Source organism: Sceloporus undulatus, chromosome 1 (genome assembly GCF_019175285.1).
Source record: "Sceloporus undulatus isolate JIND9_A2432 ecotype Alabama chromosome 1, SceUnd_v1.1, whole genome shotgun sequence".
NCBI classification, from domain to species: domain Eukaryota; kingdom Metazoa; phylum Chordata; class Lepidosauria; order Squamata; family Phrynosomatidae; genus Sceloporus; species Sceloporus undulatus.
The window spans coordinates 212,807,716-212,831,930 of record NC_056522.1 but is presented as its reverse complement, the minus strand read 5'-3'; the positions used below and the strand labels follow the sequence as shown (position 1 = coordinate 212,831,930).

The 24,215-nt window shown below is 40.3% G+C and overlaps 1 long non-coding RNA gene across 1 annotated transcript; it reads left to right on the top strand.

Moving 5' to 3' along the window:
- Positions 1-20: 20 nt before the first annotated feature.
- Positions 21-4,291, top strand: LOC121927542. The gene is made up of 3 exons (XR_006103267.1): positions 21-124; positions 1,988-2,063; positions 4,101-4,291. It is a non-coding gene; the product is annotated as an uncharacterized LOC121927542 (long non-coding RNA).
- Positions 4,292-24,215: the final 19,924 nt, after the last annotated feature.

Below are 24,215 nucleotides of genomic sequence, written 5' to 3'. Positions count from 1 at the left end.
TTCCTGGCGCTTGGCGGGGCTGGCCAGAGGGATGGGACCAGGCTCCAAGCCACACCTTGTTGGGAAACTTCACCCGAGAGTCAGAGAGAGAGAGAGAGAGGAAGGAAGGAAGGAAATAGAGAAAGTAAGGAAGAGAAAGAGAGAGAGAGCGAAAGAAAGAAAGGGGGAGAGGAAGGAAAAAGAAAAGAGAGAAAAAGGAAGGAAAGAAAAGAGAGAGGAAGGAAGAGAGAGAGAGTGAAAGGAAGGGGGAGAGAAAGAAGGAAGGAAGGAAGGAGAGAGAGAGAAAAAGAAAGAAAGGTGTCAGCAAGGGGGGCGCCTTCCCGGCCGGAGACGCCAGAGGGAAACCGAGCTCCCTCCCTCCCTCCTTCGGAGGCTATGCTGTTGATGAGGGGCGAGGGAGGCTGGCTTGACCCGCTGGGAAGGCGCGAAGCAGCGCCTCTGGCCCCTTTTCCCCCACGAGGAAGACCTGCCCCGCGGCCTCAGGCTGCCGCCTCCTCTTCTTCCCCTTCCCTTCTTTCCTTTCCTCTCCCTTCTCTGGCCAGCCAAGGGCGGGAGCAGCTGTTCCCTCCGGGGCTCGGGGCTCCTCTCCTCCTGCTTCCCCTCCCTAGGCTGAGGAAAGCCAAGGCCGGCGGCGAGGGAGAGGGGCCGGTGCCTCCAAGCGACCCCTGGAGAGAGAGGGCTCATGGGGCCACTCTGGAGGGAAGGAGGTGAATCCCTTCTCAGCCATGGAAACCCAAGGGTGTGGGGGGGGTGAGCTTGGGCAAGTCACACTCTCTCAGCCTCCTCAGGGGATGGCAATGCAAACCCCCTCTGAAGAAAAGTGCCAAGAAACCCCAGGAGAGGCAGCCTTTTGTTCTTCTTAGCTGCCCTGGAGTTGACCTCGAAGTCGGCCTTGTGAAGGAGAGGTCTTCAAGACCACTGTGTTCCCTCCGCTCAGGTCCTGCAGGCCCATGGTCTCCCTGACCGAGACTATCCACCTGGCCTATGGCCTACCTCTCTTTCTACTGCCTTCTTCCTACCTTTCCTGGCATCACTGGCTTTTCCATTGAGTCCGGCCTTCTTATTTTGTGGCCAAAGTACAACAGCCTCAACTTTATCCCCTTGGCTTCCAAGGAGAGTTCTGGCTTGATCTGCTCCAGGCCCCATTGTGTTGCCTCTTTGGCCGTCCACAGTATCCCCAGCGCTCTTCTCCAGCCCCACAGCTCCAATGCATTGATTTCCTTAGGGGTTTATCACACAGAGGCAAATCCCATGCAGAAAAGGGATTTTAAAATCCACAAAACGCCCACAAATGCAGGTTGTTTTTCAGACACGTTGGCGGAAAGAGAAACGGCGTGAAAATTTACCCAAACAGAAAGCCAACAGCACTCCTTTCTACTTTCAGAATTTCCCAAAAGTAAAAAGGAGCAGGTTTTGTCGGCTTTCCATTCGGGTTATTTTCTTTCACGCAAATATCATCTGAAAAGCAACCTGCATTTGCAGGAGTTTTCTACTTTCTTTCTGGGTTAACCCCAAATGTCATGTGGGTTGTTTTCATTTTTAAAGTGGGTTGTTTTCATTTTAAATCTATTTTCTGCACAGGATTTGTCCTGTGTAATGAACTCCTTAGTTAGGAGAGCCTTAGTTAGTTCTCCTTAGGGTCACCATAAGTCAGAAACAACTTGAAGACATACAAGAACAACAACAAACATGGGCTAGCAAATAGGAATGAGTATTAGCTGCCAAACTCACCAAAATATGTGGGCTGCAAGACACAAATCCCAGTTCAATAGCTGCAGTGGGCCTATTTAGAGTAACCAAGGTCTTACAGAGCCAAGATGAAGTAGTGCCATAAGTGCTGGATTTAGAAATCATGAGTTCAAAACCTCGCTCAGCCTTGGGGTATTCAATTTTTGCCTAGTGTACAAAAACTATACAGTTTCATTTCTGTGTAGAATTGAATCTCTATAGAATTGAAATTGAATATAGAAATGAAATTGCATTACAGATGGATTCAGTCAAGGAAGCCGGAGCCCTGAGCTTGCAAGACTGGAGCAGGCCTGAATAGAATTGAAACTGTAAAGGTAATTTTCAGACACCCTGTACATCACAAGAGTGTTAGTAGATTGCCAGACTTAAATCCCAGTACCTAACAAGAGGTATTTCTCAATACCCAAGTCAGGATTGTCCCTGCCATAGCATTTTGGATTTCTATGTGTGGTTGTGAAAGCCAGGCGGTGAAGAAAGCTGACAGGAGGAGAATCAACTCATTTGAAATGTGCTGGAGAAGAGTTCTTAAATAGAGAGTTATATAAATGGGTCCTAGAGCAAATTGGGCCTCAGCTCTCCCCGGACACCAAGGTGACTAAAGCTGAGACTGTCATACTTTGGACTTATCATGAGAAGTCAGGTCTCACTAGAAAATACAATAATGTTTGGTAAGGTAGAAGGCAGTAGGAAAAAAGGAAGACCACATTCCAGATAAATGGACTCAGTCAAGGAAGCCACAGCCCTGAGTTTGCAAGACCTGAGCAAGGGCAAGTAAAAACAATCTCTTGAAGGTTTCTCGTTTGTAGTTGTTGTTGTGTGCCTTCAAGTCATTTTCAACCTATGGTGACCCTAAGGCAAACCTATCATGGGACTTTCTTGGCAAAATTTGTTCAGAGGAGGTTTGCCATTGCCTTCCCATGAGGCTGAGAGCATGTGACTTGCCCAAGGTCACCCCATGGGTTTTATGGCTGCACTGGGATTCAAACCCTGGTCTCCAGAGTTGTAGTCCAACACTCAACCCACTACATAGACTCATCATAAGTTGACGATGACTTGATCCCAATTAACATCAGAACTGCTTACCAAGTAACAATGGTCAGAAAACATGTGGGACACTCTTGCCACCAGTTAAGCCCCAAAGAAATAAGACGTTTCTGTATATCCTGATCCATATAGTGAATGTTTCTATGCATCACCGTAAGGTAAAACTATAAACACATGCTTATGACATATGTAGCTCAATGTAGTTCATTAAGCCTTATTTGCCTTGGTAAAGACTCAGTCAATGGCAGCCTGCAACATAAGCCTACAGTCATAGTGCTAGAAGAAGCAAGCACTGTCTTTGCAAGTATGAACAAAAGAGGGTGCTTCTCTTTTCTTGAAATACTGTGCTTTGTTGCCATTGCAGAGATCATGGGATAAGTTTGCACAAGGGTTTATTTTTCTATTAAATTTGGATGAAAGGCTTGCCTTTTCTACCTCCAGGACAATAGGCTGCATGTTTAAAATAATTTTTTTAAAAAAAACCTTGTTCACCACTAGTAAATTAAATCCATATAGATATTTTCTGGTTACCATAGACTTCTTCATGGGAACCAACAGCCAGCTGGCAATACTGGCAAAGGGATTCTGGGAGTTGTAATCCAAAAAAGTAACTTCCAAATTCTGGGTAGGGGTGTATGGACTTCAAGCCCTGAGAACTGTGAGGTTTACCAGTTGGACTTAAGTGCAAAACAATAGTTTAGGAAGTAAGTTTAATACACATTTAAAATTAAGGCACAGCGGAAATCTGAATTCAACCCAAGAATTCAGTACCACACTAAAGTGGATAATTTCACACAAAATCTCATCCCTGTTTCTCCCCAGCCTCAGCTTTCTTCATTAGAGAAGCCTGTATGGGAAATGGGTGACTTGTTACTTTCTTAGATTATTAGAAATTAGAAATCCAGGTTTCTTTTTCAAGGAGCACTTAACATATCTGATTATTGTAAAGTATTTTAAAAGTGGCTTGAAACAGTTGCACTACAACAGTGCTTTTACTGTAAAGCTATCAGAAGTGGAGGACCGGCAATTTTTCCCCCCTTGTTTGCCAGGAGCCAGTGTCATATGTGTACCCATTGGCTACAATTGTATTCCTCCCCCCGGAAACTCACCAGGGACCAGCAGACAATACTGCTTTGAGCTGAATAACACTACTCTGCAGTGTTCTTTTTTGACACTGTAATCTTGAATTAACCCTTTGAAAAATCACTGTGTACTTTCCCCACTTGTGTGAAACATACTCTGACCAGGACCACTAAATGTAGATGTTCTGGATAAATAACTTTTTATTGTTTTCTAACCAACTACAGAAGTAGAAGGAGTGCAGTTAAAAGAAGTGCTTAATGGGCAATCAGCTGGCATGGATTCCTAGACCTTAATACTGGCGTGACACGAGGAAACCAGTGCAAAACAAGAATGTGACAGCTAAAAGAGCTGCCAGCCAAAGGAACTGAGGAAGGCAAGTGAAGTAAAGGTAGTGCCAAGCTAAAGATGACCTTCAGAGAACCGTATTTGGAGCTGAAAAAATTATCTGATCATGTTCTAATAAATATAGTGAAACAAATGAAACACTTCACAAAGCAGTATAAGAAATATGTTTATTCTTCACGTGAAGTTTGCTTTAGTAGCACAACATGACAATTTTGCTATTCACAAAGAGCTTTTTTTATCAACAATGTTCAAATCATTCTTTTAATTCTGTACTTGTCATTTGAAGACACATTTTTAATTAATTTATTTTTATGCAGTTTATTTGGTGAAGTATAAAATTACCATACATACAACACTCAAAACATGTAAAGAAGCATGTTAATACAATCCATACATATACATGTCCATATCCTTATCCTAATTTTAACTGGATAGAATATACACTCAGTTTAAAACTGTCTGCCACTTCTCACCGGGGTGCCTGAGATGATGTGCAACATATAAAAACATGAAATACACAGATAAACACATTTTTAAAGCAAACAAAAACACACCTTAAAAACAAAACTAGACAGTTAAAAGAGCAGAAAATTTTCAAGAACCAAAGGCCTTGTGAACCACATTGTGTTATATGACAGCTCACAGGGGATGGAGCCAGCCCAACTTCCTTTGGCAGGGAGTTCCACAGTTGGGGCTGCTACAAAGAAATCCCTGTCACATATACACACCAACCTATCCTCGCAGGGTGTGGAGGGATACAACAGGGTCTTTGCTAAAGATTCTAGGCAGGCCCATATGGAGACAGGTAATCTTTCAGATATTCTTACCCCAGACACTTTAAGACTTGATAGGTCAAAAACTTTAATTGACCTTGGAAGCAGTAGCATCGGGGGGGGGGGGTATGGACCGCACTGGGTGACACCCCAGAAGGCGGTAACACCCAGTCAGCCCCCCCACACACACACACACACCATGCTCTTTCCGGTGAGCATGCCACTTGGTCCCTACGCATGCAAGTGTTTCTTTCCATGTGCATGCATACCACTCCTCCCTGTGTGTACTACTCATCACCCCCTGCGTGCGCTGCTCCCCCCCGACACAACCCTCCTTTGCCCTGCACATAAGAGGGAATGCACACTGTCCCTGGAAGCCCTACCCCCTGAAGTCCCACCCAGAACCAGGTAACATCCAGTGCAGGAACGCTACTGCTTGGAAGCAAACTGGAAGCCAGTGAAGTTCTTGTGAAACTGGTGTTTCATGGTCCCTTTGTAATATGCACTTATGACAGCAGTCTGACTGGCGCATTTTATACTAGCTTGTGAACACTTTTCAAGGATAGCCTCACATAGAGCACATTACAATAATCTAAGAATTTTTCTTCTTGCTATGCTACAGTTACACACTGGTCACACATCCCCCCCAAAAGAGGAACAGCTAAAGGCACTTTGGTGAAATAGTACAGAAATACTCTAGACCTGCAATCCAGACACCTCCAAGAGTTAAGGTGTGGAAAGTAAAAAATTTACATGCAAACAAAGAGCTTTTACTTCTAAGAGTTGACAGTGACACTTTCCTGGATGTAGATGGGGTTTATGTGTATTTTGAATTTCTTCCCAGTTGGGAATATGGGCACTGCTCCATTATCATGTGATGAAGGAGTGAAGCCAGTGTGTCCTCTGCTGCTGGGAATTTGTTAAGTAATGAAAGGAGCAGGACAGTTTCACTCATGATACAGGAAACTTTCCATTATCTGTACTTATGCTTCATACTTAATCCAGTATTTAAGCCAGCCTGAATCCTGTAGTACAATTCTGCTCAGTGTTGCCAAGGCTGTAGATAATATAGATGTTGTTGTTGTGTGCCTCTCAGTTGTTTCTGACTTATGGTGACCATATCATTTCTGCATGATAGGGTCACCATCATTGTTCAGGGGATGTCTGCTATAGCCTTCCCCGGAGGCTGAGAGCATGTGACATACCCAAGGTCACCCAGTGGGTTTCTTAGCCATGCTAGAAATTAAACCCTGGTCTCCAGAGTTATAGCCCAATACTCAAACCACTATGCCATGCTGGCTAACAGACAGCCTATCCATCTGACAGAGTGTCTTCCTCTCTTTCTATTACCTTCTACCTTTCCTAGCATTGTATTTTCTAATCAGGCTTGCTTTCTCATGATCTGGCCAAAATATGACAGCCTCAGTTTCATCATCTTGGCTCCCAGGGAAAGTTCAGGCTTGATCTGTTCTATGAGCTATTTGTTTGTTTTCTTGGCCATCTACAGTATCCTCAGCACTCTTCTCCAGGATCATATCTCAACTGAATTTATTTTCTTTTTGTTGGCTTTTCTTCACTGTCTACAGGGGCTACCCTTGAAAAGTCTTTGCAAGTTGCAGCCAAGTGCAATATGCAGCAGCCAGACTGGTGTCAAGTGTGCGTTTTAGAGACCATATAATACAAGATCATGAGAATTGTACTGGCTTCCAGTTTGCTTCCAGGCTCAATACAAGATGGCAGTTGTGGAGAAAAGGCAGATTGGAGCATTGGCAACATTCAATCAGAGTGAGCCTGGCAAAAGCCAATGAGAGCTTAGCCAAGAAAAGGTGGGAGCTACTCCCAGGAGCAAATATAAATAGGAAGAGAGGAGCCTATATGAAATAGATAGGGCTCAGATAGAGACAGAGCTCTGAGTTAGAGGTTTATTAGATCCTGAGGGGTTTTAACAGCCAAGGTGGGGAACTGGTAAGGGTTTCTGAGTACCCAGGTTGACCTAAAAAGAGTCAAGTGTGAAAAGTGAATTGGTGTAGCTGGGGAAAGCATAAAGTAGCAACAAAGTTTTAAAGTTCTGAGTCTAGTCAACAGTCATATATGAAACTGTACCTGTTTAAGCACATAACACTATATCAGCTTTGAATCTACCAGAAGAGAGATACTGTATCTTGTAAATATTTTTTTCTTTTGTTTTGATTCAACATGTAGTCACTTGAGGTATTTTAAGAAACTATAAGCCAAATGCTACCAAGGGTTAATAATACTTTTATTGCTCAGAACACTCAAAAGAGTGAGTGTCATCCTATAGAGTGGCCCAGAGGTAAAGGAAAAGTGTAGGAGTCACTCAAGCGAGGAATCCAAGTTTGAGGGTCTTGTCATGCAATTTGGTGGCAGCTAGGGAGGTAGTCTCCACATATTGGTGGCAGCAGCAGGATAAATAGACCCATTGTGTTGCCATCCGAAAAATATAGTTGGGTAAGTGAGTCTCACTTTCACATAAGTGGTGGCAGCAGTGGCACACAGTAAAAAGGAGTGAAAGATTTTGGCAGTGCCGTGTTACCTTCACATTGGTTTTCAACCTACAAAGGCTTAAACTACATGAGGTCAGGATAGCTGAAAGACTGTTTTCCATTTTAATTTTGCCTGGGTACTGCAACAGCTTTGCTGGGTGTGTCCCACTGACAAGAAGTGATCAGAATGCTGATATCCAGGCACCTGTGAACATACAGAACAGGGAGCACGAATGCTAAAACACTTCTTAACTGAGAATTTAATGAAAGGGCAACAATTTTAGAAGTGAAAGTAGAACAGCACATAATTTCCTTGTGCCATATTTACCTGGACTTATTCTGCACAGTGGAATATTCCAGTGTGTGTGGGCCTTAGCTAAAGACTAGGCTGAAAAATCAACAAACGGTATAAAATCAACAAAAGACATAAAGCCTATTGTTTGCCTGTTTCCTTTTATTATGCAACTCACATTATGTGGTTCACACAGTACACGTAACTTCAACAAAAGTTTGCTTATCCACATGTGTATTGCGCTATCCCTTTGATGTGAGATTTGGCACTGTTAGGATCTCTATGTAATCCACTGACAACCACTCCTTTACATTTATTATAAACTGGTGGACCAAAATTACCAGTAAATAGATTAAACACAAGTCCAGTATAAAGGTAGTTTGGGTCACTGTGTTTATCAAATGGCTTTGGAAATGTTACCAGCTCTACTTCAGACTCAGCAACCTTCACAAGAGTGTGCAACACTGATCTTTTACTCTAACAGACATGGATTTTCATGGCTTTAAGGTTTTCACATTTTATGTTCTGTTAATAAACCCAATAAGTGTGTTTGGGTATACTGGGAAGGCTTGACTGTAACCCTAACTATACTTATATAGAGACTGCATTGACTATTCCATTGCAATGAGTAGAATGTCTTATGGAGGTAATGCATTTAGTATCTGAATAATGCTATTCAGCACATCAGTAGCAATGTGGATTTTCTAGAGCTTTAAATAAATTAATCAGATTTAGCCTATTTGGTTTAAATGTACTATTGCAATACATTCAAAGCCTTATGGGGAAATCACTTTAAACGCATTTGTAATAATGTAATGAAAATAGCATATACTGTATATCGCTTATATTTAACACAAAATGAAAACACCTGAAAGAACACAATTTTTTTTCCGGATGCATACCTAAAGAAAGCTGATATCTAATATCAATGGTTTAACTTTCTTTTGCTGAAATATAAGGTTATTCACTCATTAGGTCTCTACATTACTTACCAGTTCCATTTCAAGTTCAGAAGGATCTGATTCAGTAAAATTAGTTGGATATTCCAGTTCCATCCCATCCAGGATTTCACAAATAAAAATCAGGACACTTGTGGCCAAGTAGGATCAGAAAGTGGTCAAGATCACACATGTTATCAATGAGGAAGGACACAGAAGCTAAGAGAGGTTGCAGCAGCTTGCTTTTGCCTGAGCATCCATGGAAAGGCAAAATCTTGCCTTCTCAACACCCTGTTGAGTCAACTGAATGCAAACTATTTTTGCATTTTCCTAGTTTGCAAAGTTGAAGTAAGCTGGGAACAAAAGGGGAAAGTGTGAAGAGATGAGAGAACCTGGAACTTTATACAATCCTTTTGATATATTCTATTTCTCTGAATTTACTATTATGATAGTTCTCACTGTCCCTGTGCACAAGTTGCTAAACAGTTGCATTCAGGGTTCTTAGTCTAATACTGTCACCTTTCACTTTTCTTCTTATCTGTCCTTAACTGCTTGAAGAATTTCATGCATCATACATTGAGGCTCCTCTTTCTTTTTTGGCTGTTGATGCCATCTTTTTGCATCCCTCCCTGTCAATGTCCCTGGCTTCTGTCCAGAGTTTTTCTGGCTCCTGGTCAATTAGGTTGAATAATGCAAATCTATTTTTTATTATTATATTTAAATTTTACAAGAATATTATTCACATTGCATTTTGGCAAGATGGTTGGTTTTAGTATTCTTTTTTATCTTTAATCTAATTTTTGGTCTTAGCCATTAATGATCAGTACCACAATCTGCTCCTAGTCTTTGGAGAACTGGTTGCAAGGACTTGTAATGGTGTACTGCTTTACTGATTTGTTTTATGGGTGTATTTAATTTTATAAATAATTGAATTGCTATATATATATCTATCCTATATGCATATATATATATATATATATATATATATATATATATGGCTCTTTGAGTTATAGTTGGCAGTCCCATTAATTATGAATTTTTTCACCTACTTTCCAGAAAGGTTTTAATGCAGCAGTATAACATAAATTTAAATCCAAGATACAATTAACAGAACTGAATAAGCATCCTATTTTCTAGATGAACATAATTAATGTACTGTCCTTTTTATTTTATTTTTTCTTTTTAGATTATCATTTTTTTAAAAATGAACCACAGTGGCAATTTTTTGCTAACTTTCCTGTTTCTCAAACTCAAAGACATAGCAATATGGATCAATATGCAAAGGGATTTTGTGACACTTTTGCAATTAGCACCTTTGAGGCTAACATTAGGTGCTACAAGTTTTTTTTCTTGTTTCTGGTTATATCATCATTAGTTGGCCTCTGAAAGGTGATGCCATCAATCATTTACTCTGAAGTACTTATCTGTACTTAATGTACTTCTTGGCATCTTTATATTTCAATGTGGTGAGCAGTACAGAATGTTTGTGGTTTATAAAATTCTACCGTTTGTTAGCATAACTTGCAAGTACCAGGGACAGATTGCTACAGTTTAAATATGAATCAAATATTAATCAAATACCAGAAGAGCTGCCATGTTAGTCTTTTGTCGCAAAACTAGCAACAAGTCCCATGGTACCATAAAGATGAACATGTGTGCATCCTAAAACCCAATGCTCTGTTCTTGGTAGCAAATCAGGGTTCAGCAATGGTTTGCACTTGGATGGGAGACCACCAACAAAGGTGCTGTAGGCTATGGCCCCATACAGACAGGCCAAAATAAAGCTGCTTCGGGTCACTTTGGAGGTATGCTATTTAAATGATGCATGCGTCTTAAGAGTCCAGAAGCTGCACCAAAGTCACACTACAGTCCTTAGGACTGGAGCATGGCTTTGTCATGGCTTCCAGACTCTTAGGAAGCATGCATCATTTAAACACCATACCTCCAAAGAGACCTGAAGCAACTTTATCTTGCCCTGTCTGTATGGGGAATTTCAGAGGAAGGAACTGGAAAAAATCCCATCTCTGAAGATTCCTTGCCTAAGAAAACCCTATGAAATTCATGGGGCTGCCATAAGTTGACAGTGACTTGAAGGCATGCATACAAATAACTCTGTTCATCTTGTTGCTTTTCCTACCTTCTTTGTGTTTTGAAATTTAATACAATGGACTTTGGGATGGCATTATGCAAGGTGTGTGTGTGTTATAAAAGAGAAGGGTGTTTTCGATGTTAGGTTCGTGTTATGACTCACCCAGCTAATTAGATTAAAATTTAGAGGTGCTTTTCCCCATTAATAAAAGATGGAAACATTACAGTTTTGCTCATCCACCACACTGAGGAAAGAAACCCAGAATAATTAGTTATGCTCTTTCAGGATCTACCCCTCTCATACAGCTTTACATTACAGTATTATCTTTCTTCTTCTTCTTCTTCTTCAAGGAGCTTATGCAGCAGCATTCCATTCAGTCATTGCTTTCAATCATGTTTGTCTCTTAGTATCTCTCTCATTTGAACGTGTACAGACAGGTACATACCACAGCGGTATTGCTATGAGCCAGTTGTTGGAGGGTTATTAATAATTCTTTTTTTTTTTTTTTGGTGGAATTCTGTCTTTGTTTTATTAACTAATTCATTTGTATTTCCTCCATTTAATTCATCTTTAAAAGTGTTTCACTAGTGGTAGCACATATTATTTTGTCTACTCTTACTGAAAGTGGACTTTGCAAAAGTGATGGAAACAAACCAGCTGTACAAGAGGTCCATTTCAGTTTCCTCCTTATGGAAGCTAATCTCTTTGTGGTGGGTAATTCTTGCAGTGACAGCACAGGGTGATGTCTCTTCCATCCCATGTCAGTGGCTTTGCAGAGGTGACAATTTGACAATACTTTAATTGCCATGGCTCAGTGCTATGAAATTCTGAGATCTGTAGTTTTCTGAAAAGTGGTGTGAAACTGCATTGATTCTGCAGTGTGGCAGAAGCCCAAGTGATGGCTGGCTGTACATATCATTCTTATGTTTTAGCTATTTGCAGGATTACAGCCCAACATTGTTCACTACATGAGTTCAAATTTCATTGAAATTGGTGATTCTTTTGAGCTGCAGGACAGGTTGCCTTTGCTATCACCGTTCAATCAATGATATTCTCATGTAGGATTACTTAGGACTATAAAAACATAGAGCCATTACTAGAGTCATTGTTACTATTGTTATTATTACTATAGTAACTATTGTTATTATATGGGATGAGATTAAGGCACCACTTCTGATGATCGGAAGATAAGAAGGTTGGCAATTTGAGGCCCCAGTGCTGCATGATGGGGTGAGCTCCCATCACTACTCCCAGCTTCGGCCAACCTAGCAGTTTGAAAGCATGGAAATGCAAGTAGATAAATAGGTACCATTTTGGTGGGTAGGTAACAGCGTTTTGTGCAGTCATGCTGGCCACATGACCACTGGAGTAGTCCTCACACAATGCTGGTTCTTTGGCTTAGTAACGGAGATGAGCACTGCCCCCTACAGTCAGTTACAACTAGACATTCATATCAAGGGACTTCCTATATCTTTAACTATTGTTACTACATTGTTAAAAAGGTAAAGGTTTCCTCTTTGACAAGGCTGTCTAGTCATGATTGACTGTAGGGGGTGGTGCTCATCTCTGTTACTAAGCCGAAAAGCCAGCATTGTCCAAAGACTGCTCTGTGATCATGCGGCCAGCATGACTGCAGAGAATGCTGTTACCTTACCACTGAAGTGGTACCTATTTATCTACTTGCACTTTTACATGCTTTGGATTAACAGGTCAGTACCAGTAATCTTGAGGTATAGGAAACAGGAACATTGCTACTTGCAGTTGAGGAAAGCAATGAAGATCAGAGATGGGAAGCTGGCTCTTCAGATGTTTTTGGACTTTTGTTGTTGAGGAGCCCTGGTGGTGCAGTGGTTAAATGCCTGTACTGCAGCCATTCACTCAAGACCACAAGGTTGCGAGTTTAAGACCAGCAAAAGGGCCCAAGCTTGACTCAGGCTTGCATCCTTCTGAGGTCGCTAAAATGAGTACCCAGACTGTCGGGGGCAAATTAGCTTTCTTGCTAATTAGCTTACTTGCTGTTCACCGCTATGATCTTTGGAATAGTGGTATATAAATAAAACAAATTATTATTATTATTATTATTAATTATCTTCCACTACTCTGCTTTGGCCCTTTATATTCATGCCTGTGAGCTCCTTAATAGAGTCAATCATGCAGTCTTCCTCTCTTTCTCCTTCCACATTTCCTAGCATTATGGTCTTTTCCAGTGAGTCATTCCTTCTCATAATGCAACCAAAGTATGACAACCTTTCTCTTCTTGGCTTCCAGGTAGATTTCAGGCTTGATCTGTTCTAGGACCCAATTGTTTGTCTTTTTGGCTGTCCATTGTATCCTCAGCATTCTTCTCCAGCACCACATCTCAAATGAATTGATTTTCCTCCTATCTGCTTTTGTCACTGTAAGCTCTTGCAACCATACATAGTAATAGGAACATCAATGTTTTTGGACTACAAGTGCCATAATCCTTTACCATTGGCTACGTTGGGTGGAGCTGAGGAGAAATGTAGACCAAAATTCTGAACCTCTGCTCAAATCTTGATCTAAAAAGGACATTTCCAAAGCTTGGCAGGTGATGTGAAGTTGTCAGGGTCACACCATTTTTAAGTGGCAGCAACGATATGAATTTACTTTAATGTTCAGGTGCATGTGTTTAAGACTGAGGCGCAACTGATGTATTCCCCTCCTTTGTAGTATTCCTTTTACTTTTTAAATCAACACTGCACAAAACCCCATGAACACAGAAACAATGGATACCTTGGAGACATTTGGCGATTATCTTGTCAGGACAAGATCAGGTTCAGCATAATGGATTCCATGATGATTAATGGAGGTTTTGTTAACAATAAAATGATAAGTACTACTACTACGGATTATCTGTAGGTCTAAGTGTGGTTTTTAAAAAATGTTTGGGAGACATTAGAGAAAGTGCTTACCCAGGGAACATTAAAAAGGTTTGGCTTATTGTAATTGGTGAGTGATTTATAAATCAGTTAAGCATGCCCTGAAGTAATCAACGATAGAAATAATTATCTATTAAAAGTGTTTTGTATGTGCTTCAAAAGCTTGATTTGGGTAGTAAAATGCAGGAAATGCTTGTACATAAAATGTGGTCATATATCTTGATTTGAAAGATAGACTTCTGTGAAGATTTTAGTTCTATATGAAGCTAATCTGAGCTTTCTGTGTTGAATAACTGCCACAGACGCGGACACACACATAAATATCTGCATAAATTTGCTTCAATTAATTTCAGATTTGAAAATAAATTACTGTTTTAAAGTCACCAGTACTGTAATTACTTTGTAGAAAAACAGGAGCAACAAATAGTTTCCTGATGAATTACACAATGCCCGATCCGGACAATTAGGCAATGGCTGTTATTATACGCAAGCTTTGTTCCATTTTCCCAGCCATTATGCCAACTCAAATGTCACACCCTATATTCAGGAACAGTTTCTTCTACCTGACACAAATTACTCTTCAAAACTCACTTGTTCTGCTGAGACAAACCAAGACACTTCATTGCAATGCTTCCTCATTGTTGCTCAGGGCCACGTACACCATTCCTTGTCTTTATACTGGGGTGAAGAACCTCTGACACACCTGCAGGTCCCATTACCCCCATCACTGCCCATGTAAGCCAACTTCTTCCAGCTCATCTTTCAGATCTATTCCCCATGTTCTTTAGTATGCCACAGACATTATATTCTTCTGGACACATTCACACATGCATGTTCATGAGCTAGTGTTGGTACTACTGTATATTCTTTTATGAAGTGTAATTGTGAATTATTCCATCTTCACAGTTTGACCTGTTATGGATGTGCCACACACCCAGATTATGACGATGTTGTGGCCACTACTGAATCATAAACATGCATGAACTCAGTCTGAAGCACAGTGACTTAGAAGTTCCCTTCATGTGTGAAGAGCACATGTGTCTAGAACAGCACTATGCCTCTCTAACTCTAGTGATGCATACTTCCTCTTCTACCAGCTCCTACCGCCCACATGTTACACATTGCTTCCCTTTCTTTTTAGACAGCAGTGTGATGCTGTTTTGCTATATAATCTTCCTGCTTTCCTTTCACTGGCAAGCAAAAACATTCTTATTTAAGCAAGCTTTTAATGCTTACGCAGGCAAGGTTTTTCATATACAGTTGCCCCTTCTCATTTGTGGCTTTGACTTTTGCAAACTTGATTATTTGCAGTTTTGATCACTATGTTCCTTCTAGGAATCTCTTTGTCCTTCAGTGCAACTCTGCCAGATGTTGTGTTGTGACGGAGAACCTAGAAATTCCTAGAAAAAACACTTCTCTAGGCATTTGTAGGTCCTCCAGTTGATTCTATGATCAATGTCTGGCAGTTGTTGACCACAGAGTTGCACTAGAGGACCTGGAAATTCCTAGAGAGATGTTATTTCAGGTTTAAAAAAATAGTGTTCTTTTATTTATTGTTTTTCCACATTCATGGGCGTCCTTCACCCCTAACCCCGCAAATGTGGAGGGATTACTGTAGATGTCTGTTTTATCCGTTTTTAATTTTTGTATGATTTTTAATCAATTTTTATTGTGTTTTAATGTGGCATTTTAAAATTGGTTTTAAGCTTTTTGTAACTGTTTTTAATTTGTTGTTGTGAAAGCTGCCTTAGGTCCCGTCCTGGGAGAAAGGTGGCATATAAATAAAATTAAAATAAATACATATATAGAGAGGAAAGAATAATGAAATGGGAGAAAATACTTAAAGCAATCACATAATGAAGATTATATTTTTAATCAACTCTGTTCCTAAGTTTTTTAAAAAAAAGCTCAATAATGTCTGTCTTTGTGAAATGCAAGCCCATGCTGTTTCTCAAATTCTGAATTATCATTGTTTCTGAATTATTTGTAGAATACAAAAGCATAACCACTATCATGGAAAGTGACAATAACCACAATTTTTTAATATATATATCAAACAATCCAAGGATATAATCTGCCAGATTTTCCAAATCCATTTTGCTGTGTTTACTGGAAAGTAAGAACAGCACTCATTAATGGAGTAAAAATATATTTATATGCTAATTAATTTGTTTCCTCTCCTCTCATAAAGTACTAGGAAATTCAGTTATCTGTCCCCCATTAGACAATATGCACTAATTCAGAAATAAAAAGTTTGAATTAATTTGATGAGAAACTGGGATAAAAAGAAACCATTTTTTTAAAAAAAAAGTTGAAACTAGGTTAACGTATCAGATGGCCACATGAAGAAATTCAGAATTAACAATAGTTTGATGCTGCAGCTAAAAAGGCCAATGCAATTTTAGGCTGCATCAATAACAATATAGTGTCTACATCAAGAGAAGCAATAGTGCCACTGTATTCTGCTTTGGTCAGGCCCCACCTGGAACATTGTGTCCAGTTCCAGGCACCACAATTCAAATAGGACATTGAGAAACTGGAGCATGTCCAAAGCAGGGCGACTAAAATGGTGAAGGGTCTGGAAACCATGTCCTATGATGAATGACTAAGGGAGCTGGGGATGTTTAGCCTGGAGAAAAGAAGGTTAAGTGGTGATATGATAGCCCTGTTTAAATACTTGAAGGGATGTCATATTGAGGAGGGAGCAAGCTTGTTTTCTGCTGCTCCAGAGAACAGGACCTGGAACAATGGATGCAAACTACAGGAAAAGAGATTCCGCCTCAACATTAGGAGAAACCTCCTGACAGTAAGGGCTGTTCGACAGTGGAACACACTCCCTCAGAGTGTAGTGTAGTCTCCTTCCTTGGAGGTCTTTAAGCAGAGGCTGGATGGCCATCTGTCGGGGATGCTTTGATTGAGATTTCCTGCATGGCAGGAGGTTGGACTGGATGGCCCTTGTGGTCTCTTCCAACTCTATGATTCTATGATTCTAACATTGCCTGTTTGTCTTGACTTCATCACACCACAGCTGGGATTCGTTCTGGGATTCCCTGCCACTTTAGTGGCGCCTTTAAATTCTAGCTAAGCCTTCCTGAATTATGACCCACCATGTTAAAAGCAGCCAGCCAGCCATTCAACCTAATGTGACAGCCCATTGTTGTGGTTAGATGCCCTCGAGTTGGCCCCGATTCATGGTGGCCCTACGGATGAGACATCTCCAAATCCCCCTATCCTCCAGTGCTCTGCTTAAGTCCTGTGGATTCAGGCCCATGTCCTCTCTAATTGAGACTTTCTATCCAGCATGTGGTCTTCCTCTCTTTCTGTTGTCTTCTACTTTCCCTAACATTATTGTCTTTTCTAGTCAGTTATGCCTTCTTATCATGGTGGCCAAAGTTCAACAGTCTTAGTTTTGTCATCTTGGCTTCCAGGACTTGACCTATTCTAGGGTGTATTTGTTCATCTTTTGAGGTGGAATCTCTCTTCCTGTAGCTTGCATCCACTGTTCTGGGTCCTGTTCTCTGGTGCTACAGAAAATAAGCTTGCTCAATCCTCAACATGGCACCCCTTCAAATACGTAAACAGGGCTATCATATCTTAACCATCTCTTCTCCAGGCTAAACATTCCCAGCACCCTAAGTCTCTCGTCATAGGACATGGTTTCCAGACCCTTCACCATTTTGGTCTACCTCCTCTGGACACATCCTATCCTCTGGTAGATAGGAAGTGTTTGCTCACTTGACTTTCTTTATGTTTCTAGTGTGAGAGGATATGCAGAGAGCTGGGGAAGGGGATAGAGCAAGCAGCAAACCCCTTTAATTTTTATCTTGGTATTACCTGGGTCCTTCACATATCTTCAGGTCTATTTGCCCTTCCCATGGGAAAGTCTCTTGGTGTTCCAAAGGTCATTGTGACATCTTAAGAACATGCCTGGCACCAGATATGAAAACGGGGAGACCCCAAATACAATGTGGGGTATGTCAAGTATGCTAGCAGGTCCCAAGGAATTATCGTAGGACCAACAGAATATAATACTAGTGCTACACAGAGAGCAAACTTTTAGAACAGGATTTGGATAAGCATTGATCATTGCAGCACATTATTTAATTGACAAAAGTTTTAAAATATTCCTGAAAGGCTGAGTAATTCCTCTGCTGCTCCTAGACTATGAATCTCCCTCCAAAGAGAAGCTCAATTGGACACCTCTCTTCTCTCTTTTTGGCAGGCAAAGACCTCTCTATTTTAAAAAATTGCCTTCAGTCTGTAGTCTGGTTGGGGCAGAAAGATGTGGAACAGGAGGGCTTTTTAAATGTACATGTTTTAGGTTCTTTTAAAATTTATGTTTTAAAAGGAATGTTTTCATTGGATTTATTCTGTAATTTTGTCTTAACTTTTGTATCATATATTGCTTTAAATATTTTGTCTTGATGTATATTTTGAGTTGCTCTGGATCCTAGTTTGGAAGAAAGGTGGGATATAAATCAAATAAATAAATAAATAAAAGTCAGTCTCCTCAATCCTGAACAATATCAGTGGCATTCAAGAATAAAATCTTCACCAACTGCACTCCAGCATTTACTGGGTTCAGTTTTAATAAGGGAGCCAATATTTGTCAGGCAAGTTACCCGGAGTCCAGCAGAAAGACCATCTATCAGGCCATTAGTTACAGTTATGAGAGAACAGAAACTACTGTCTGCTCCCCCCCCAATATATATATATATATATATCATATATCATATATATATATCAATCAGTGGTAAGGAACTGTCAAACATTTGGTAGGTGGAATGTAGCACTCCCATGGCATGCCTGATTACAGGCATGTAAAGAATGTAACAAATGGTTGGCTCCAGCATTTCCATGCCTTCTCAATCTCTTCCCCAACATGTCCTAAATTGATGCATTAGGAAAATTTAAACGTCACTGCAAGGAATGCAACTAGTCTTTCATGTTGGGCAGAAATCGGTATACTCTCCAATATTTCATAGATGAAAACAAGGACAGATGTAGCCAAGGAACATCAAAATGGGGTCATGATGATAAGTTACAGTATTAACAAGAACACACAAGCAATAGTGATTGCAATAGCAAGTACATTTCTATACCACTTATCAGTGCACTTAAGCACTCTCTAAGCAGTTTACAATGTGTAAGCTAATTGCCCCCAACAAGCTGGCTACTCATTTTAGCGGCCTCGGAAGGATGCAAACCTGAGTTGAGCTTGAGCCCTTGGCTGTTCTTGAACTCACAACCTTGTGGTTTGTGAGTGAGTGGCAGCAGTTAACAGGCATTCAACCAGTGCGCCACCAGGGCTCCGCCAGCTAGGAGACACTGCAGCAGTTTGCTTTTTCCTGAGTCTACTGGGAAGGGCAAAATTTCCCCCTCCCTTCTATCCTCTCCCACCAGCTGACTTAGCTGAGTACAGCTTACTTTTGTACTTTGAATTCAGTTTGCAGGCACAGAAGTAAACCAAAGAAAAGAGAGAAAAGTGGGAGGAGGAGAAAGAAATAGGAACATTTTAAAAGCCACTGAAAAAGTGGAACAAGGGAGGATTCATCAGAAGTGCCCCTGCCAAATCAGAACCAGTAGATGGTACAAATCAATTGAAAGTATCTACGCTAGTCCGTCTCTTAAATAGGTATCTCATCTCACCTTTTCACATGGTGACTCCAAACAACTCACAATAATCAAACATACAGATTGTAACTGATTTTAGAAAATGAACATGCATAAAGCAAGGAAAAAGCCAAGCAGCAACAAGTGAACTAAAACCTTTGGAGCTGGAAGATTAAAAACCCATCTAACTGGTTGTAGGACACTGGGTGGAAATAAATCTGTGCTAGATCCCTATGCACGCAAGAGAATCAAAACAACTAGAGAAAATATGCTGCAGGCATGGCAGAGCAAGCAGATCTGTGCTTATGACAGCTGATGCAGACAGCTTTGAAAGTATTGTCAGCTGCCACAAAAACTACGTGTTGGTCATTGTACAGTTAGCCCTCCATAGCCAGGGATTTTTTTATCCATGGATTGAAGCATCCACAAGTTGAAAATACTGTATTTTAAAATATATAAATTCCAAAAAGCAAACCTTGATCTTGCCATTGTATATAAGTGACATAATTTTACTATGCCAGTATATTTACTGGAACTTGATAATCTACTTATTTTGGTAACCACAGGGGGGTGATGGTCCTAAAACCAAACCCCTGCAGCCACTACCAGCTTGTTGTTGCTGTTGTTTGTTTGTTGTTGTTGTGTGCCTCCAACCCATTTTTGACATATGGTGACCCTAAAGTGAACCTATTGTAGAGTTTTCTTGGCAAGTTTCTTCAGTGAGGGTATGTCATTGGCGTCCTCTGAGGCTGAGAAAGTGTTACTTGCCCAAGTGGTGGTTTTTGTTTTTGTTTTTTGTTTTTTTGCATTAATTGCATGGAGGCTCAGGCCAATACCAACATGACTACAACTGTATATTGGAGATAGCCCTAACAATATTAGCTTTCTATATGCTAGAAATATCGCCCCTTTCTTTCTCAGTGAGAAATTCACTGCACCTGGCTTTAGGAAACATGCGTCAAGTTTTCTTTGTTTTGAAACCAAAGCCTGGTAAAGAATTTTTTGAACGACGACTCCCCAAATCTTCAACCAGCATGGTCACTTTTCCAAAGTCTTTCTAAAATCAATTTAATAGCACAAGCCTTTTCACTGATGTTCTCTTATCTTCAAACTAGTACTGTATTCTTAGGAACAATTTGGTTTTGTAACATGAGAAAGATTTGGCTTTGCTTCTCACTAAACGAAACAATGTTAACAATATTTTAAAATGCCAGCTGCCTTTGTTGTCAACCATTGTATAAGCCACCCTGGGAAAATTTTTAATTTGAAATCTGGCAGTATAAATAAATATGTCAAATAAAAATCTTGAGTTGCCAACCCATTCTTTTCTTTGTGGCCTACCCATTGGGATGTACATTCTTCTATCATGCTGGTCATCTTGCAATGGATCCAGCTGTCTAGCAGCAGTGTTGTAAGCAAAAGGTCAGATAAGGACAAGCCATTTATTTGAAGTCTAATGCTGTAAGAATTTTATTTTGAGCAACTTTCCTGTTTTTAAAGGGAAAGGGCTCTTTGTAGCTGAACTATGTACAGAACATGCATCACATCAGTATTTGTAGATGAAAACAGAAAAGGGAAAATAACTGGTACTTTTTTATTTGAGGATTTTTTAAAAAATGTTACAAAAATAAGACTAAATGAGGCTACAAAGTGGCTTGGACAGAGGGAGGCCTAAACTGTACATTTACTAAGGAAAACAGAATGGTCACAGTCAAGTTTTTACAATAGAATAAAATAAAAGGAGAAAACAACAACCAGTTAAACTGTTGACATTAAACATTTATAATAATAATAATAATAATTTTTATTTATATTTCCTGCCTCTCCCTGCAGATCGAGGCGGGATTGCATCAATAAAATAATACAATACAGTATAAAAATATAGTTAATAAAATGCTAACATTTGTGCAATAAAATGTCTAATCATCCAATAATCACACAATCATAGTCCGAAGTGGAACATTTCATTTTTAATAATCTCCTATATAAGGTTGGGTGGGTAAGCTCTCTCACACACACATTGCCAATTGAACAAACATAAAAATTTTCAGTATATAGTGTTGCCACCAAGTACATCGGCTTTGGTACCACCACAGTCTCTGCCTTTCAGCTGAATGCACAGGTACCAAGATGAGACCTTCAGCAGAAGATTCTAATAAATGAGCACTTTCCCATGGGATGCAGCACAGTGGTTCCATATTTTTTAGGTTTTTCAGGTCACCATCTATGTAATTACTAGGGCTCATGAGAGGTGTAGGTGGAAAATACCTAGAGAGCCACAGCTGCCTACCCTTGGGGTAGGGGAATTATAATTTTGAATGCTTCTACAGGTCAATCAATCTCTTCAGGATCCTGCTCCCATTCTTCTGCTAGTAATCTCTTCATTGGGGGGATGGAGAGTGATGTAACTACCTGGAATGGGTGATAAAATGAATTTTCCTTTAGGCCCCAAATCTCTAGCACTGCAGAGAGTGAGACAATGAAATTCATTCACACCTAACACTGAAACTTGCTGTGTTCACATTCCCTTGGGAACTTTGCTTGTCCTTGTCCTTTGGATGCTTACATGCTTTTTTGAAATGCTCAGCTGAAGTTTTAAGTTACTGCAGTGCTAGAAATTTGAGAAATTAAGGAAAACTGAAGGGGCCAGCATACTGACTGGGGAGCAATTATTTTATCTCTCCCCACCTCAATACACCCTGGGTCATTTTTTCCCCTCCACATTTGACATGCGATGGCCAGAATAACCATACTGATTGGGAGATCCTGGAGTCAGTATCTCTGAAACTAGTATGCCCAAGGTCTGGGGATGACTGTACTTGTACTAGATACTTTTGCTGAGTGTGCAAATCTAGTCTCATGTGGTGAAAAAGCATCCTTAATTGTTGGACTGAATGTTTTAAAGCTCAGAGGTACTTACTAAACTAACCCATTATCCTTTCCTCTGCTTCAGAGATGAGCCCAGACATTGAAAACTGGCTCTAGACCAAATTAGCTGTTGTGACCTGGAGAGTTTTTAATGTTTCAGGGCACTTCCCTCACATTGGTCTTAATCCACCTATGAGCCTCTTTCATGGTACAGTTGTGTCACTGTGTTTTTATTGTAAAATTTTAAAAAATGTTTTTATCTTGTGAGCCACCTTGGGTCCCTTTCTGGGGCAAAGTCGGCATAAAAATGAAATAAATAATTAAATAATAAATTCATGCAGAATGGAAAAGGAATGGGTGTGTGCATGCACACATGCACATGCATGCATAAATATGCATGCATATATGTGTGTAAAAGAAAGAAGGGGAAAGGGACAGGGAGATTTATCATTTAGATCAACATTGTGGTCAACAAATGTTTTACTTGCTGTGGCTAGGAGCACATTTGTACAGTTAACATGTGTGTGCCAGCCATGCCCAGTTCTTGGGATGCTTGACTTGGCCATGGTAGCATGCCTTAGTTACATCCCAGTTGCATTATTGTAACACTCTACGTGGGGCTGCCTTTGAAGAGTGTTTGGAAACCAACTGGTTCAGAGAGCTTCAGACAGATTACTAACTGAGGCTGGCTACAATGAAAACACATCTTCCTTGCTGCATTAGCTCCACTGGCTGCTGGTCTGTTTCTGGGTACAAATAAAAGTGCTAGTTTTAACCTGTAAGACTCAGGACCATGTTATCTGAAGGACCATATTCTCCCTTGCAAAGCGGCATGTGTTTTGAGATCTGTTGGTGTGGTCCTTCTCTCTCTCCCCACCTTCACAGGTACATCTGGTGGAAACACAGGAGAAGGCCTTCTCAGTGACAGCCCCCAGGCTCTGGAACTCCCTTCCCAGAAAAGTAGACTGGCACTCTCCCTGCTTTCTTTTTATAGAGAAATAAAAGTCATTTCTCTTCTGACAGGCATTTGATGAGTCATTGTATAAGGCCTAGATCACCTAAACAATGTGCTGGATTTTGCTAATTGTTGTGCTGGGGTGATGCATGGTTTAATTTGTTTTTGATGTTGTGATAGTTTAAGCTCATTTTAAATTTTGGAACTTGTGCATTTTTATTTATTTATTTTTTAAAATTGTTCCATTCTGCTTTGATTCTCAAGCTGGGAAAAAGACAAGATAGAAATAAATACAATAATAATAAATAATAGAAATCAGATTTTTATATCCCTATTTTGGGACATTTTAATGGCACTAATAAAGAGATTGCCCTAACACAAATTTTGGGATTATGGTCCAACCAGGCCACTTTTTTCATTTATTTATTTTTAAAGAAAAAAATGTTTTGGAAATGCTCTGTACATGTTCACTGACCCAGAGTGTATGTATAGAGCACCACCTCGTGGCTGGCATCCGTCCTAAGAGCCCTCTAAGTTTCCAAGCAGCTATTGCTATCATTCAAAGTGAAAGGGTCATCTTTTTGAAGTGTCTGACCTCTCATCTTAGACAACTGACCTTGGCCCCATTTATGAATATGGCTCAGCACTTCATAAATTCGATACCAAGCTATTAAAGGAATTAAACATGCAGGCCCTCTCAAACCCACTAATATGCAGAATCCCTTAAAACAGACCCAACACACACACACACACACACTATAATGTATTGCTTTCAAGTCACAAGGCCTGGCAACAGAATGACAGCTGAAGAATGCACATTTCATTGGGCATTTTACCTCCATAATTAGTAAGAAACTATTGCAATCAAAGCTTGGCTTTCATGTTTTTTGTTTCTTGCGGGGGTGGTAGTGGTGGTGTTGATTGCTACAAAGTCTGTTGGCATAGCATGAGTGATACAGCCCCCACTGGCATCACTAGGGTCACAGTCACCCCACTGTGGAATTTCATGCTGTCACTCCCAGGCATGCAGCCACTACAAGGGAGACATCATGGGGAGAAAGT